Source organism: Vigna unguiculata, chromosome 8, assembly GCF_037176805.1.
Source record: "Vigna unguiculata cultivar grain cowpea cultivar isolate G323 ecotype 2 chromosome 8, ASM3717680v1, whole genome shotgun sequence".
Classification (NCBI taxonomy): domain Eukaryota; kingdom Viridiplantae; phylum Streptophyta; class Magnoliopsida; order Fabales; family Fabaceae; genus Vigna; species Vigna unguiculata.
Genome location: NC_140799.1, coordinates 26,072,965 through 26,091,197, shown reverse-complemented (window position 1 = coordinate 26,091,197; position 18,233 = coordinate 26,072,965). Strand labels below are relative to the sequence as shown.

The 18,233-nt window shown below is 36.8% G+C and overlaps 1 non-coding gene across 1 annotated transcript; it reads left to right on the top strand.

Moving 5' to 3' along the window:
• The first annotated feature begins 1,016 nt into the window (after nucleotides 1-1,016).
• On the top strand, nucleotides 1,017-1,123 carry LOC114195710 (small nucleolar RNA R71). Its single transcript, XR_003606543.1, has one exon. It is a non-coding gene; the product is annotated as a small nucleolar RNA R71 (small nucleolar RNA).
• The last annotated feature ends 17,110 nt before the right edge of the window (nucleotides 1,124-18,233 follow it).

The window sequence follows — 18,233 nt, the reverse complement described above, 5'->3', positions numbered from 1 at the left end:
GTATGGAAGGTGCAATAGTAGAGGTGGAAGGCGTAGAAGTCACACCAGATGTGGAAGGACCAACTGCATGAGCATCACGCTTTCTCTGAAGTGTGGCAGGGTCGACTTCCTTTGAAGGTGTAGGCTCAGGAGTGGGAACTTCAATGTTCTTCCCAGATCTCAATGTAATGGCACTCACATTCCTCGGATTTTCCACCGTCTGTGATGGAAGCTTGTCAGAATTCAAAGCCTGTGCCTGGCTTAGCTGAGTGGCCATCTGCCCCATTTGATTTGTCAAACTCTGGATTGAGGCCCTAGTCTCCTGCTCGAATAGCATATTTTGAAAGGTCATCATCCTGACTAACTCCTCCAATGAAGTAGAAGAAGAAGGTGCATGTACTGCAGCAACAGGAGCTGGTGTGGGTACAGGTGGAGCAGGAGCAACTTGTGGTGCAGGTGCAACTCTTTGTTGTGGAGGTGGTTGCACATTTTGAAATTTTTGGGGCTGCTGGTTACCCTGGTTTCCCCATCTCAAATTAGGGTGATTCCTCCATCCTGGATTATATCTGTTAATTGACAAATCATGGTGGTTTTGTTGTTGTTGTTGGGGCCTATTGTTGTTGAAAATATTTGCTGCATAGGCCTGAGGGGTATCCACTGGTGTAGAAGAAGAAACTTGTTGTTGCAATGCTGGGCAAGAGTTTGTAAAATAATCAACAGATGTACAAAGGCCACAAACTCTTGCAGCTAGAGCTCTCTGATTGGAAGCAAGTTGGTTGACCAGTGTGGTAAGAGCATCAATCTTACTCTCCAACTTCTTTGTGTACTCGGCTGCTCCTACATCATGAACACCTCTAACAACTATGGCATCACTCCTTGTGCCAAATTATTGAGAATTTGAAGCCATGTTCTCTATTAGTTGTCTGGCTGCAGCTGGGGTTATGTTACCAAGGGCACCACCACTTACGGCATCAATCATATTTCGATCTATGTGGTACAAGCCTTCATAAAAATACTGCAGAAGGAGGTGTTCAGAGATCTGATGGTGTGGGCAACTTGAACAGAGATTCTTGAACCTCTCCCAGTACTCATAAAGGGTCTCCCCAAATTGCTGCTTGATGCCAGAAATCTCCTTCCTTATGGCTGTTGTCCTTGAAGCAGGGAAGAACTTGGCAAGGAACAATCTCTTCAGTTCATCCCAGCTTGTGATGGACCTGGGTGCTAGGTAGTACAGCCAGTCTTTCGCATTACCCTCCAAAGAATGAGGGAAAGCCTTCAAGTATACATGGTCCTCCTGTACATGTGCAGGCTTCATGGTGGAACAGACGACATGAAACTGCTTCAAGTGTTTACACGGGTCCTCACCTGCAAAACCATGAAACTTTGGCAATAAGTGTATTAAACCAGTTTTAAGCACATACGGAACCTCCTCCTCAGGGTATTGAATGCATAAACTATCATAAGTGAACTCTGGTGCAGTGAGCTCACTCATGGTTCTATCATGAGGTGGAGGAGGATGAGCCATGTTATCAGTATGAAAATGAAAATGCTCAGAATAAACAGTATGCTCAGAATGCAAGGAATAAGAAGTGTTAGGAGTATGATGAGAATCAGAAGAGTCAGGAAAAGTCACTGAATATTGAGCATGCAAAGACGAATTCCTAAGTTGCCTACTTCCTCTATGGAATGTCCTATCAATCTCAGGGTCAAATGGTTGTAATTCACTTGGGTTTCCCCTAGTCATGCACCAAAAAGCATTAATTGTAGTGATATTGGCATAACTTAGGGTATAACTACAAGTATGCTGAAACGAACTCCAAATAACTTGAAATTTGGTAGGCTATTCCTTTGAGTGGTCAAACAAAAGCACAAAAAAAATCAGATGAAAACTCAAAGCACAAGTACTTTTGACAATTTTTTAAAAGTGGAAAAAATGAAGAAAAATCACAAAAAACATTGTTGAAATGTAGAAAATGGCATTTTCTGGAGAATCTAAGTTTGCAAACTGGCGGAGCGGGTTCGAACAAGGTGGGAAATCAAATTCCATCCCAAATGAATATAAAATAATAGCGATTCTGATAACCAGAGCAAAAATTATGGTCCTCTGATGTTTCACTAAAAATCAGTCCAAAATTTTTTTGAATCTCTTAACTCAGACCATACCAACTACTCCAGCTATTTTTCCTATCAAGTTCAATGTCTTAGAATTGGGGGAAAAATTTCAAGCCAAAACAAGCACCGTAGCCACCAGAACAAAAATCCAGAAGTTAAATGCCAGATTCGGACACTATTCATACACTATTCACTACTACAAATGACACTATTCATGTGCGCCGTGACACTATTCACTACACTACACAGAAACACACAGGAATGGAAATAGGCACTGAACTTAACACAACATCACAATGAACATATATCAACTCAACCACACTTGAACTACACACACCAAAACACAGAACACAAACACACTGAAAATTTTACTTTGAACGAAACGATTGGTCCCCGGCAACAACGCCAAATTTGATAGAGGTCGTACCCCACCAAATTAAAACATATTAAATGCAGTATATGAAAGTGAACCAAGTCGTCTCCCAATGAACAATATTTTCATTCAAAGAGAAATTTCCAGATGAACACAACAATAACACAAGGGGGGGTTTGGCAGATTTATGGATGCAACGCACAATTGAAAACTTCAATGCAGACGTGTAAAATTAATGTAAAAACAGTGTTGATTCTTTGCTTCAAATGAACATCCACCAATCACGGATTACAACTCAAAATTGTTATATTAACTCTAATGAGACCCGAATTAATTACTAAGCGCAAATGAACTCGAACTCAAGTGCAATTAAGCAAAGCACACAACCATGAATCTGCTACAGTTCACTAAGCATGAACACATAATGATTCCACTCTGCAAATTAAGCAAAAAACAGAACGGTTTCTTCATTTAAACCCAACGCAAATTCAAAATTGAGAGATTAACATAATTCCACCGAACAAAACACTAATCTCAAGGTTTCAATCCATTCTCTACAAAGAATCAAGGTTACAAAACTGCCACTCTGCCACTCAGATTTACAAAAATGCCACTCTGGGTCTCAAATGTTGACCCATTGACTTTGTTGACGTGGAAATGACATGGAAATGATGTGGCAATGATGTGGAAAGTCTCTTCAACTAAATATTAATGTCCAAGCTCCAAAATTGCTTCACCCAAATACCTAAAAATAATTAAAAAAAAAAATCAGGCCAAATAATGCGAAATTAGTCCAAATTCGAAACAGTGGCCCAATAAAGCCCAACAGATGAAAAACACTCTAATGATGAACAATTAAGCACTAATCAACTGTCTAATGGGTACACAAAGGCTAGTGGAATGGAAGAAAATAATGACTCATCACACTTATTAGTCCAAGCAAAAGTTTGTTCTTTCTTGGTAAGTTGTGTCAAAGGTGCCACTATCTTGGAGAATCCTTTTACGAATCTCCTATAGTAGCCAGCTAGACCTATAAAGCTCCTGATCTCTATCATCGACTTGGGACCTATAAAGCTTCTGATCTCTATCACAACTTTCAGCTTAGCTGGATCTACAGCTATGCCTTGGGCCAATATCACGTGCCCCAAAAACTGCACTTCCTTCATCTAGAAATCACATTTTCACAGCTTGGCATACAACTGCTTCTCCATCAGAATACCAAGCACTATTCTCGGATGCTCAACATGTTCCCCATGAGTCTTGGAATAGATTAGTATGTCATCTATGAAGACCACGCCAAATTTTTCTAAGAACGGCCTAAAGATCTTGTTCATATTGTCCATGAACAAAGCTGGAGCATTGGTCACACTGAAGGGTATAACCACACAATCATAGTGTCCATATGTGGATCTAAAAGTTATCTTCTAGACATCCTCCGCCTTTACCAAGATCTGATGATACCCTGATCGTAGATAAATCTTGGAAAACACCAACGCCCCATGTAATTGGATCTCTTCATAACATCTTGAGAAGACAACAACTCAGACTATATTAAGTTTGAGAACAACAACTTCTACTCCTGACAATCTATGAGTACACAATTGGCAGAGAGTCAATCTATTCCTAAGATCACATCCACACCTTGAAGAGGTAGGCATATCATATTGACTTTAAATATGCGCCCCTCCACCTCCACATGACACCTACCAAATAAGGACGACGTCCTGACCAACCTAGATGACAGAGTAGATACTACAAGATCAAACTGTAACTCCAACATCAGCAAACCTAACTCTTGCAAACAAGACTCTGACAAAAAGGAGTGTGTCGCTCCAAAATCATACAACACATAAACTTTTTCAGCAATCCCATAACACCCAACAACAAGGTTTCTTGAGTCTGACGCTTATGCTCTAGTCGACGCATACACTCTGCCCGTCGCTTGAGGTTTGTTGCCTCCTCTCCTCTATTGAATTAGAATTGGGGCTCGAGCCACGACTCCTCTAAGAGTGGGGCAGTCTTTTCCAAAGTCCCTGTCCTCATCCTTGCCACAGTTGTTGCATCTGTGAAAGCCTGCTAACTAAGGGCAAACAATCCTCAAGTGAGGTCCTTCGCACTAATGGCACTGAATCATGTTGGGGGGAAGAAAATCCTCTAGACCCCTGAAGTTAAGAGTGATGCCTAGCATAAGTCTTTTTCTTTTCTTGTGATCTAGGCTAGGACTCAAATGGTCCACTACCCTTCTGTTGCTACTGGTACTAAGCTTCCACCTCAATTTTTATCCTCTCCATGACTCTAGCCTTCTCCACTAAGGCCATAAAGACCATTTTCAAAGTTCCTACACCACCACTCCTCGTCTAATGGAATAGTGTAGAAGCACCCCAAGTGTTTAAACCTCTCTGCATACTCAACAACTGACTTGGTTCTTTGGGTCAACTAGAGGAACTCCACCTCCTTAGCATATCTCATGCTATTAGGAAAGTACTTAAATAAGAACTTCTTCTTAAAAGCTTCCATAACTAGGTTTGTGCTAACCTACTAGTGTTCTGCCTCTCTAGTGAGCATGTAGACTAAAAATGTGAGCCTGCTAGCATCAGGACACTTCTTGGCGTCAAGGATCTACTTCATGTCCTTCATCCACACCGGTCAACTAGGTTAGGACTGGTCTTCCCATTGAACATGGCAGGTTGATGCTTTAGGAAATTCTCCAAACTCCATTTAGGGGGTGGGCATGGAGCTTGAGGAATGTAGATAGGACCACTAGCCATGTTCTCCTCCAACTGCTGAAGGGCCTCCATATGTTGCCTCTGAGCAGCCTCAAAAGCTAAACTTGCAACCTCCATCTACTGTATCACCATCTGTTACTACTCCAAAGATGCTTCCTATTGCTCCATGGAAGTCTCATGTTGCTGCGACATAGCATTGCTTTGCTGGGTCAAGGCTACAACTATAGCTTCGATAACCCTAGTTAGGTCAGGCGCATCGCCCTAATGGGGTGGAGGAGCTATACGAGGAGGTGCCATAACTATGCTCACACAGAAGAAAACCATCAATCTAACATGAATAAACTAAGAACTTAGCTAAAACAACACAAGAAGGACATAACGAAAGCTAAGCAAGCACAAACCTACATACTCTAAGGAACGAAGACTATGATACCATAAAAATGTGACATCCCATTTAGAAGATAAATTCTAATAAATAAAACATTAAATAATTATAACTAAATAGAGCACACAATAAGAGTATAAAAGGATTAATTATTACAATTGTTCATAATATATTGAATAGGGAAGAACTAAGGGACAAAACAATGCCATGAACAAAATGTAAAAGCAAAACAATTAACTTGAATTGCTCCAAGAGCAAGGAATTTCAAAATAAAAAGAAAAGTTCTTCAAAAGGGGGCTCAATAGTGAGCCAGATCCAACTTAAGGCCGAACTACACCGCAGCATCTCCATCACTAGGATGACCACTAGGGATTTCCACATTTGCTCACACCAAGTAATTGGAGATCATTGCAAAAAGGAAAAGCCAAACAGAAAAAAAAACAGGAAGAAAAAGGGTAAGCTAGAGATATAAAAAAAAATCAACATATCATTGAGTAAGCAATATTAAACAGATTTCAAACAAGCAAAACTATAGGCACTAAAAACATGTGATAGAAAATAAAGAGATTGGATTCATTGGATGCTTGCACTTGTGGTGGCCTCTATTGCTTTGTAAAGCCATTGCCAATGGGTTTCACCCTACCACACACAAGGTTAGTCCATGATCACCTAGGGCCATTATCTTGCCAAAGACTAGGACCTTCTGCTAATCTCACCACTTGAATCAGTCTGCTCTGTGTGAGAGTGATTGATTCTTTAGAGTTTCAAGACGCAACCTTGCTTGAATCCTTATCTAATTATATACACTAGACACCACCATCAAGTCTCCCCAAAGGACTCACAGAATTGCGTCTATCTCATACCATAATCATGATCTCACACCAAAACCACATGTTATCTCAAAACATCGTCAATTTTAGTCCATAAGATCTCATAAGACATCCATAGTCATATACTTCATGCATTTTTAAGATATACAACCAATCACAGATTAAATAGGGGAAATAAAACTAGTTTGCGCCATCTCGCTTAAGCTAGAAGCCTTCGCCCAAGCGACAAAGACACTTTCACTTAAGCTAGGTATTTTTGCCTGAGCGAGAACTTCAATAATGGCATAGTGAGCTTTCTAGAGTTCTCTCCTAAGCGGGACCTTCTCGCTTGAGCGAGATTGCTCTTCACTCAAATCTAAAGTCCCTCGCCTAAGCGACAACTCGAGAAAAGGCAAAAGTGGATTGTTGCTACTCTCGCTTAAGCGAGAGCTACTCACTTCGGCGAGAATATCAAGTCCTTCACATACTCACACATGCAAGATGGTAAAAATAGTACAAAGTAATATGTAATTCAGTCTCATACAAGCACAAACGTCAAGCAGGCATTATAAAAATGATACAAAAGCAATTACATAGAATATACTTTGAAAAAACGTGAAAACCGTAGCTTCCCTTACCTTGAAACTGAGAACTAACTCACGAAACCCTTAAAAGAGGAGCACCAAAATGAAGAACATCTTAGGGTGCTGAAAATAGGACCACAATCAGATGAGACTAAGACCACAACATAGAGATTTACAAGGAACTAGAGTTACCAAACAAAAAAAAGCTCAAGGACAGGGGTTGGAGTTTTATTTACGCGAAGAGAGAACATTCAACAAGTTTTGAGGAGAAAGTGGCTCAAGCCCTAGTAGAGCTTTTTGTTTCAGACAAGGGAGAAAAAGAGTGAGTTGTGGCCAAATGAGGGAACAAAATGAGAGTAAGGTATGAGCTGAATGGGAGGTCCTAGAAAACGAAGTGGGCTGCCTTTGGGCCTTTTACCAAAGTTGGCCCAACCCTTTTAAAACAGAAAAAGGCGCTTACAACACTCGTGTGACCATCTGCATCGTCCTAATACTTGGTCCCTCTAATTTCTTCAAAAATACCAAAAATAGTTTTCTATTTCAACTTTTGGTGTTTGTCCAACCGTTCGCGTCATGTGACACACCTATTTTCAAATAATTCAAAAATACCAAAAAATATAAAATTTGAAAAAATATAAAAGTAACAACATATCCAAATAAATCGTCTTTAAGAACTATGTCATCCCTGATTCTCCATTGTGAATGGAAATAGTTTTCTAAATCGTTTTTCCTAAAGAACTACGTAACCTTGATTTCTCATTTTGAATGAGAAACGCAGGACCAAGGTCAATCATTGTCAAGTCCAAAAAATCAAAAAATATTTTTGTTTATTTCTTGTTTTGTTGTCTTATTATTTTTAGGGAAAATCAATATTTTGAAAACCACATGAACTTTGCATGTTTAATTAAAGGTGTCGCCCTCAGGCGGGCGTTGTAAGGTGCTAACACTTTCCCTATGCAAATTCAATTCTCGAACCCAAAAATTTGGTTTTTCACAAACTTACTAATCTTCATGGTTTTCCATAATTTTTAAGTATAAACTATGGTGGCAAGTCCAAAATCTCTTTTTAAATTCATTTTCTTTTTGGTTCACTGTCCCGTCACGATTTCGGTTGCGACACAACACTTAATGACTTTTGCAAATTTGGTTCACCAAGGAGCAATATTACTCTCGGCCAAAAGTTTAAAGTGCAGAAAAAGTTTCCTTCTTTCAAAAAGTAGTTTCATAAGATGATAGAAAATGTGTTTTTGGATGGCTTGGATCAACTTCATGGAGCATACATCAAACAAGACACATAGTTCATGCATATTCAAATACTTTAGGAAAGAATAACAAGAAAACTTCAAGCAGGCATAAGACAAAAGACTCAAAACAAATCTAAGCACATGTAAAGATTCTTTTATATGTGAGACAAAAAATTGGAACGATAACATTCAAGATAGCTCTTGGCCAAGCATAAACAAAGCACCAAAAATCATGTTGTCACTTCACTAAGCAACATACATCATTAAGATGGGATTTTAGACACTTAAACCTCTTCTAAAGTGCATAATGTTTTGCCCACCACTTGAAACACCAAGAATGCCGAGAGGTCTACCAAACACAATGAAACAATGGTTAACACATTAAAAGCACCACATTCAAGGCAACCATAGCTCTAGATACCAAATGATAAGTTATTTGTGAATATAGTGAATATAGTGATAAGTTATTTAAGAATGTCTAGTGAAGATTCCCATTGGACATGAAGATAGCAATTTATCTAGATGTGAAGGTGCACTTCAAAAGAGTCTAAAGAAGAAGAGAAATGGATTGATTCAAGAAAAAAAGAACATGATGATGAATATAGCATAAAAAACGAATGAAAGAAAGTAAATAAAGCAAAGTAGAAAACAAAAAAAACAAGAAATGAAATTGTGAGTGAAGCACACCAGTTCAAGAAGAGGTCAAAGCCATGAATTTTGGGAGATGAGTGGGGATGTGTCGCCACTTAAGTCTAGCTCAAGATAAGGCTTAGAAGTTTCACTCCCAAGGGAGGATACTCGCACAAAGATTGAACACCTCTTACATGTAGTGGAGCACCACTTATATAGATAAGTTTAGGGGTCTCTTAGCAATAACACAAAAGTTAGGAAACCCTATATTCTAGAAGGTCGATTAAATGGTGCAACACATGGACTCCTAAAGATGGATTCTCAGCCAAGACATATGGTCTCTTTTTCTAAATGCTTCTAGAACATTCAAAGGTGGATTCTTGGTCAAGTCATGTAGTCCCCCTATTCTAGAGGTTTCTAGAAGGTTTTGTCTTTTCTCTCTCTTCGATATGGGATCCTCATCATTTATCCTCTCCAATGGTGTTGTGCCATCACTCCATGCCTCCTTCCTTAATCCTAATTATCTTACAAAAACAAGGAGACATGGATTAGTATGTTCACTTAAGTCAAGTCAACTTTAGTCAACAAGTCAATCCTAGTCAAAGGTCAATAAGTCAACTAAGATTGGTCAACTAAGTCAAATTTAAGGAAATCAAAGTAAGGAAATGCTAAACAAGGATAGAGATTTAGAAGCCTCCCTTCTAGTCATGCTTCTTGTGATTCTTCTTGGGAGGGCTTCCATGGTGCTTGGTGTGGTCACGCCTCCCCTTTAGAGTTTGCTTCCTTCTTACATACGACATTTGTTATGTCACCTATTGATAATTGTTTAACAACAACCATTTCTCAGCAAGTGTACTAATAAGTAGTAGTATCAACAAGTGTTGTATCCACATGGATTTGCTAAGTATATTGATAGATTTATTTTTGGGTTCTCGGTTTGTACTAAAGAGTGTAAATAAAAATAGATAATAGTAATTAGATAGATTGAGTGGAGTAGGGGCTATGAATTGATTTCATCTCATTTTCTTCCATTACACCACTACCATCTTGTTTACTTACTATGCAAATCATTCAATGTCATGGGAGTAATCTTTCTATATAGATCCAGGTTCATCCCTGATACAATAGAACCTAAGCACTTCAAACCCAGCGTGATTCCTCAACTCTTGGTAGAATGAATCCTTGCTTTAATGTGTTGGCCTTTCTCCTCCAACATCCCTTCTGACTACTAAAATGAGCACCAGTGCAAGTATCACTACTAAAAAAACCCATATTTCCTGCCAATTTTGTTTTGAATTTTTTTTGTAGGAAATACCTATAAATTTTGTTGTGAAAAAATTTTGCAAAATTTTCTAGGAAATTCCTGCCAATTTTTTTGCAAAACATTTTGTATAAAACACTTTTCGCAACAAATTTTGTAGGAAATACTTGCGAATTTTATAATTTTGTAGGAAATAAATACCCACGAAAGAATTACCTACCAATCAAAATTTGTAGAAAAAATAGCAGAGAAAAGTCTTTTCTTCCAAATTTTTTTAACAAATTTGCAAGAAAATTCCTATGTAATATTAAAATTTTAGTATTGTATGCTAATTTGATTGGACCACATCTTTAGACCGGTTTTCGAACTCAATCCAAACTAGTTAAATAGATGAGTGATCAATTCATCATTAAACATAAATCAAACCACAAATAATTGAATGAAAGCAAAGAGAAATTCCAAAGAAGTAGAAGTAAATAGAATCAGAATTGATTACGTCAAACCTAGACACGAGAGAGTCCAACTTTTGCAAGACACCCATCTTATTCATCCTAGTTAGTTCTTGGCCAAGACCTTAAAACCCCAAGGCTTTTCAACCTTAAATCACACAAATAGTTAGCCTTGGACTCAGGATTTGTGATGCTCACACGAACCTGCCCGCTCGTAGTCCTGCCTCTACAAACCTCCCTGCTCGTAGTCCTGCTCTACGGACCTGCTTGCCCGTAGTCCAACACATGCGATCCACCAGCTACGTACCTCCCCGCAGGTAGCATCTCTCAAGTGTGAGCACGAAACATACGAACCTACCTCGCTCATATCCCCACATGAGAGGAACTGGATATGAGCCTCCCCGCTCACATCATCACATGTTACCACCATCCATGAACATACCCGCTCATGGCACAACATCCCCTGATCCAAGTATCGCATCATTGCATAAAAATAAAACACACAAGCCATTGTCTGCACCATTATTGCATGGCGCAACCTAAGCGCTGCCAAGCAAAACCAGTGCAGACCGCCTAGCGAAACTTCCTCGCTGCTAAGCGCTAGGCTCTAATCAGACCCACTGACCTAGGGTTTTCCACTTGGCAGAATCCACCCTACCGCCAGGCGCCGTTCGTTGCAGGGACCTTCCTGCTGTTCCTATCGCCTAGCGGCCACACCCATGTCGCCAGGCGCTATACAAGTATCGCATCAGTTACTTGTTTTAGCACCCCAACACATATTATACTCAATCAAATTGATTTCTGTCTCTAATCACATATTCGTAATCTGTTGTCCAACTCTAAGCACTTGCACATCTCCCTTATTTTTCAAACTTAGATATATCTACAACCCATGTTTATCAATTGACACCCATATGGACCACATAACACCTTCAATGCATCACCACAAACCAAGCCCAACAGCACCACTCTGGTCGCCATTTGCTAATGCCTATTTTATGCATATAAGTAATATATACGTCTCCCCTTTATTTGGCATTTCTATCCATTCATTCGCTTATAAGTCCAAAATATACATTCCCATCTCAAGGCATCTAAACTCACAACATTACATAATCATACTCTACATCACTTACACCTCATCCCTTACAAGTTAAACCACCAATGCATAATCAGTATTCCAAACCAGTTTACTTCTAATAAAACACATTATCTTATTTCTCCTATTATCTCAATTACAATGAATTCTAGTACCATATTCCCTTCTAGTTTCATTGTCCCAATTTCCATTCCTATCCACTCACAACCTCTTCCCTCACAACCAACCAAAACCAGACATAGAATGTGCCCCTGTACTCATCATCGCCTGACGGCAAGCTGGGTGCCTCCAAGCGGTACATTAGAACCCAAGTAAACCTCCATGTTGTTGTACCTGCGATATATCCAAGATGTCTAGAACTCGATCCAGACGCCAATTGCAATAAAACAAAATAATTCACATATCATTCATCATCCCAACGTTCTATGATATTATTCTACCTAACTCGCACATACACTGGGCCATGATAATTCAAGTTCGAGTTCTTCCCTTCCAAAACCCCACCTCTATCCATGATTAATCATACAAAATGTTCTCACAACACCATCCAAACCCCCCCCCCCAAAAAAAATTCTAAAAATATGATAATATTAACACATCACATCATTCACAAGATCACAGTCAGAAGTCACACTGACCCCTGGCCAACAACAAGCCAAGACAAAGCGAACAGTGTTGCACCGCCTGACGGATATTCATCGACACGAGGCAGTTCATGTAAAAATACATAATATAGGCAAAGTCTAATGTGTTGCCTAGCGGCTCGGGCTATACCGCCAGGCGGTTTCTAGGTACAAAAAACAACGTCAAAGGGGTTGGGTTTTCATGCAATGGGACATGGCAAGACATAATCATTCGAACATGAATAAAAGTACAAGGAACAACTCCCCTTACCCAGATTTCCTTGCTCAATTCACGTTTGATGTGCGTCCTTAGCCAACACTCTATTGGTCTTTGCCTCCACTCCAACAATGGCTCTTCCCTCACTCTCTCTACTACCGACGCACACACTCTCTATAACAATTGTCTCTGCCCAATCACTCACACGAAAGACAGTCCTTCTTTCTCCTCCAAAAACCTTCTCCCTCTCAATTACTACCCTAATTAAGAGTGATTCACCCCAAAACCGAAAATGCAATTAAATTTTTAGGTTAATGGTTATTCAAAGATCATTATTGGATTGTCTCTAGCCCCCTAAGCTACCTCCCTTGGCAGCTAGGGTTTTCTGCCTTTTCATCTCCATGCTAAAAGAAATTTGGCAAAAAGAAAGCTAGATTTGTTCTTAGTAGGGTTTGAACACACAACCACTCAATTACAAAGCCAATGCACAACCAATTCAACCAATACTTGTTTCGTGATAATTCCTATAATTTTAGGACTACATTATCACGACTCACATTCAATCATATCATTAAAATAATACTCATATTACAATAACATGCAATTTAACACACCTAAGACTTCAACCCAAGTCCTCTCACACAATAAAGTACTCTAAACCACTTGAGCTAGTACTTTTCAACGTCATAAAAGTCTGCATTAAGTGCCATAAAGACTCTTACTACCCGCATTTATTAAATAATTATTTAATTAATTATTTAAATTTTTTGGGTCTTACAGAGCATATTTTCTTGTGAATCAACCATTCACCGCCTTAAGTGTTGAGCATCATTTTGTTGTGACAAAGCTCCAAAAGTCATATTCTAGATCCTTCCTTGACTACCTTACTAGAGCTCAGTCGTGAATTTTGGGGCTCAGAAGGATCTTTTTTAATTCTTCAAGAAACTGCTGCAAAATTATAAAAAAAATCATCAATTTCTTTTTTTTTTCTTCTTTTTAGTACCACATTATGTAATTATAAGCTAAAATGGGTTGTTTACTTACAAAAAATTATAAATTAAAGCATGATAAGTAGCAAGTTTATATGGAAATTTTATGTATTGTAGACACTTATCACCTATAATTGTGGATTACGTTCTGAGGTTGACTTAAGCTTTAAAGGCCCATGAGATTATTTAGAGTTACCCATGGAGTTATCTTATAAAAGCCAATAGACTAGAAAATAGGTTTTCTCTACACTTTCTAAAACACAAAGGAAGTGTGCATAAACTCTTTATCTTTCTCTTAGTATTTTCATTATTTGTGACACCATGTAGTAATTTTTCAAATTAATTAAATTGGCATAAAAATATTTTGTAAATACATCTCTTAATGCATAGACCTGCATCTCATTACATCCAATAATTGCATATCATGCATGATTTTTTAATAGGTGCATCACAATTGCATCAACATATCATGTGAATAAATGCCTCTGATTGTACAAGCATGCATTGCACCCACATTTTGTCTTTGGTCATGAATTGTATCATACACCTAGTTTCCATGAAAATACCAATTTTACATTCAAATGACACATCATGAATTCACTTTGCATTCACGTCACATTGTATAATGCATAATACGCATACCCTTTACTTTTTCATGCCAACTTGCATAATACATATCATGCACTCATATGTTGTCACATGCATGTAGGTAGTTTATAAATTCATCATAACATGCTTCCGTATTTGCATCCTCATACCACTTGGCATAATGCATAACATGCATCCGTATGATGTTAGTATATGTACATGCATATAGGTAGCTTCCAAATCCATAGCATCTCATATTTCCGTTTCAAATTGCATAACACAACATGCATTTACATAAAAGTTTGGAGAAAAAAAGAAGAAGAGTTATGCTCTAATCAAATTTAAATTTAGTTGTTTCTCATTTTTTTTATTAATAAATTCATGGAGTTTTTCTTGTGCCAAATGAAAAAAAATAAAAAATGAGAGGATTTTTCTTTTCTCCTCTCTTTATCTTATTTCTCTCTTTCTTTCTTTTTTTTAATAAGAGTTATCACTTTTTCTCTAAACTCTTATTCTCTTGCTATAGATTTTCTTCCTTTTTTTTACAAGCTCTTTCCTTTCTTTAACATTGTCTTTCTCATATTTCCATTAAAAGAAAATATGAAGTAACATGCAATGTAAAAAGATAGGGAAGAAGAAATAATCCCCATTTTCATTTGACTATTTAGATTACACCTAGTTCTAAATCAACTGATTGAGTTCCACCAACCAAACTAATATTGTGAAATAAGTATACTTTGGACTTGTAGCCACTCTTGCTAACCCCCTGTTGTGAAATAAGTATACTTTGGACTCATAGCCACTATAGCTAACCCCCTCCCTCCCCCCCATCCACCCTTGTCCCCCTTGAGTTTTTTTTTTTTTTATGTTCATAGTCACTCTTAGCTAACTCTTTCAATATTGTTTGAACTTGTAGGTAATCTTGGCTAATCCCTTCAATACTCCTTCAATAAGTTACTATTGGCTCAACCAATTATTCTTTAAATAAGTCAATTTTGGCTAAAATAAGTATTATTTTCACAAGCCACTTTTGGATTACACAAGTATTCCTTCAGAAGTCACTTCCTCCTTAAATAAGTATTATTTCAAAAGTCCTTTTTGAATTAAACATGTATTACTTCACAAACCACTTTTTGCTTAACTAAATGTTCTTGGAGAACCAATCACTCCTGACTCATAACTTAGTATTCTTTGCCAAGTAATCACCCTTGTCTAAGATAAGTAGCTTGAATGGGTAATGGTCAATGATTACATGATTGCTCACTACAAAGGTTGATTATCTGTTGAGATATATCTAGCTTGCGAAATGAACACAAATAATGTTCTCTATTATGTTTTGGGGTGGTGAAAAATATTTCATTATTGTTTTGACAATATACGCTTCTCTCTTTATTTTTTTCTTCTTAAGCTGATTTCTATGGGCTTTAAAGAAAGTATTTCTCAGGAAACTATTTTTAGTTGTTAAGTAGGTTCAACTATTTTGAATACCTTCCTTTCTCATGAAGAGCTTAATATTGATGAATTCATTTAATGCAATAATGAATACTTTTTTCTTCTTTACATAACATCCCAAAAGCTAGATGTACTTATCTTCTTCTTTGGCAATGCGAATTTCTTTGACTTTTCTAAATTTCATTATTGTACAAAGTAGATAAATCTTTAAGAGTTGATAATACTTCATTTAAGGAATTGTTGAGGACAATAAACTTTTAGCTCTTAATCTAAGAGATCTTCATATGTGATTTGTCTTTTTGTTTAATGAATCTTAGATAGAGGAAAGTAATATACATGCATTGTAACATAAAATAAATATTTATATGTTTTTATGTAGTATGACATTAACTAACTTCTATGTGTATTTTATTTGAGCACATTAGTGCCATGTTAGACATAAAATAAGATTATATAGTGTTGTGTCCTCTATTAAATGAAACATTTATGTCTTATGTAAGAACCAAAAGGTATAAAACACAAAGGACTACATGAATGGGATAATGGAAAAAGAAAATATATAAAAGTTAAGGAGTAGACGAGTGTGTTGGTGGTGGTAGACATTGGGTGCAAATATACATAGCAGATTGTATTTGTAGTTGCACCGTGTAGACAATTATGTTATTCAAATTTTAAAAAAAATGTGTAAGTTGTACAAGTTATACGCTAGGTGTGTTTTACACAAGGCAGACAATGTGTGTAAAAACACATAGTAGATGATAGTGCATGTACACTAATTGCACAATAGTATCATCTGATGAACTAGTTAAGGTAGTAGAAGAGCAACATGAGAAGGACTTGGTTAGATACTGAAAAGGAAAATGAACTTGTTGTAAGAGCTAAAAAAGGATCATGAGCTTAAGGACCAAAAAACTAATCTTATCAGTTGAGGTCGCCTGGTATAGGTTTAGTGTGAAAAAGGATCATGTCTTACAATTGTTGTTATATGGAGCTTATGGTACCATAGGAGATTGATCGAGGTATATGGGGGGGTTATGTTCTCAGTGACAAGTGTAGGATCTAATAACCACTAAATTCAATACTAAAAAATATTTCAAAAGTAGATCATGATATTATGGACGAAGTGTGTGTGTGTGTGTGTGTGAATCATGAGAAATTTGTATGTTTACTTTTGCCATGCTTGTGCTTTATTTTTATTAGCTTACCCTTGTGTTTATTTGTGTTTCTTGTTACTACAACGATTGCGAGCTTCTTAAAGAAACAAATTTATGTATACAAAGTTATTCTATACACTAGGGTTTTGGTACTAGACAATAAGACCATCAAACAGTACCTACGCCATATGTTTTCATCCACTCGTTTGTATAATATGTGTTTTAAAATTTTTAGTTTTTTTCTTTCACACAATTAGACGATATAATCAGTGAATGGGACGCGTACCTTAATATTATATTATAGGATGTTACATCTTACATGATCTTTAGTTCATTTAAAAATATCATTTTCAATACAAAGTATGATCATGTTTATACTTAACTATTTTTAACATTTAATAACTATTTTTTCTATAACATGATGTTTCCATTGCAAGAAGAAAGGTCCACACTAAAACAGTCACATCATGAGCTCTAAAAGAAGGCTATAAACCTTGACAATTTGTTTGGATCCAATAGATCGTTTAATACTATTAAATCATCTACATATATTAAAGTAACTCTATGATACACATATTTTGTACATACATTTCTAGCTTTATTGTACAATGACTACCATTTCCATATGCTTTACTTTCTATTTTTACATAATTTTCTATCAATAGTAATAAATTGAATTCATTGTACATATTTACTTTAATTTTGTATGTTAAGGTCATTCATAAGATATTTTATACTCATATTTATAGATTCTTATCCAGCGTTTGCACTTTCCATTTGTTTTATTTAAAGTTTTGTTATTTCATTATCGATCATTAGTAATAAAATGGGTTCATTAGCAATAAATTTTTTGATTTCGTAAATTTAGTTCATTTGACCTTGTTAAGATATCATTAATATCTTATCTCTATCTTATTTTCAATTTTTATTGTTATTATTCTTCATATGTATTTTAGGCTTAGCCCATATTTTCTTTATTATAAATACAGCCCCTATGTGTATCTTTTGTTAGCACAAGCAAGCTTGGTGAAGATTGGTGAAGATTCGTTCAAAGATCATGTTTCTATTATATTAAATATGGAAATAATGTTTAGAATATAGTGGTTACATGTTGTACCATATTTGTAGGCTATATGACATAGGTTAGATATCTTGTTAGTCTTTGTGTGTCCTTTTTAATATTTTAAAATGAGCTTTTACAAGTTAAAAGACTTGTTGTATATAGTTTCTGGTATGGATGTATTTAATCAGTTGAATTGTTTGTGTTTTTGAAATCAAAGACACATGTGCAATTTTGAGTGTTTTAGTGTGAAAACTTGTTATTCATCATTGGAAAACTCTCTCTCTCTCTCTCTCTCTCTAAATCACACAACTACACAGTGAAGATTGAAGATCTTGGTTAATCTTGGAGGCATTTTGGCTTTGTTGGAGCTTGAAGAACTCGTGTATGGTTGACAAGGGAGAGTCACCATCAAGTATTTTAATTCTTGTGTCCTTGGTCTGATTCTAGGTTTGTAAGTGTGATTCTTACGTGGTTGTGGTTACGATTTTTGTGAGTC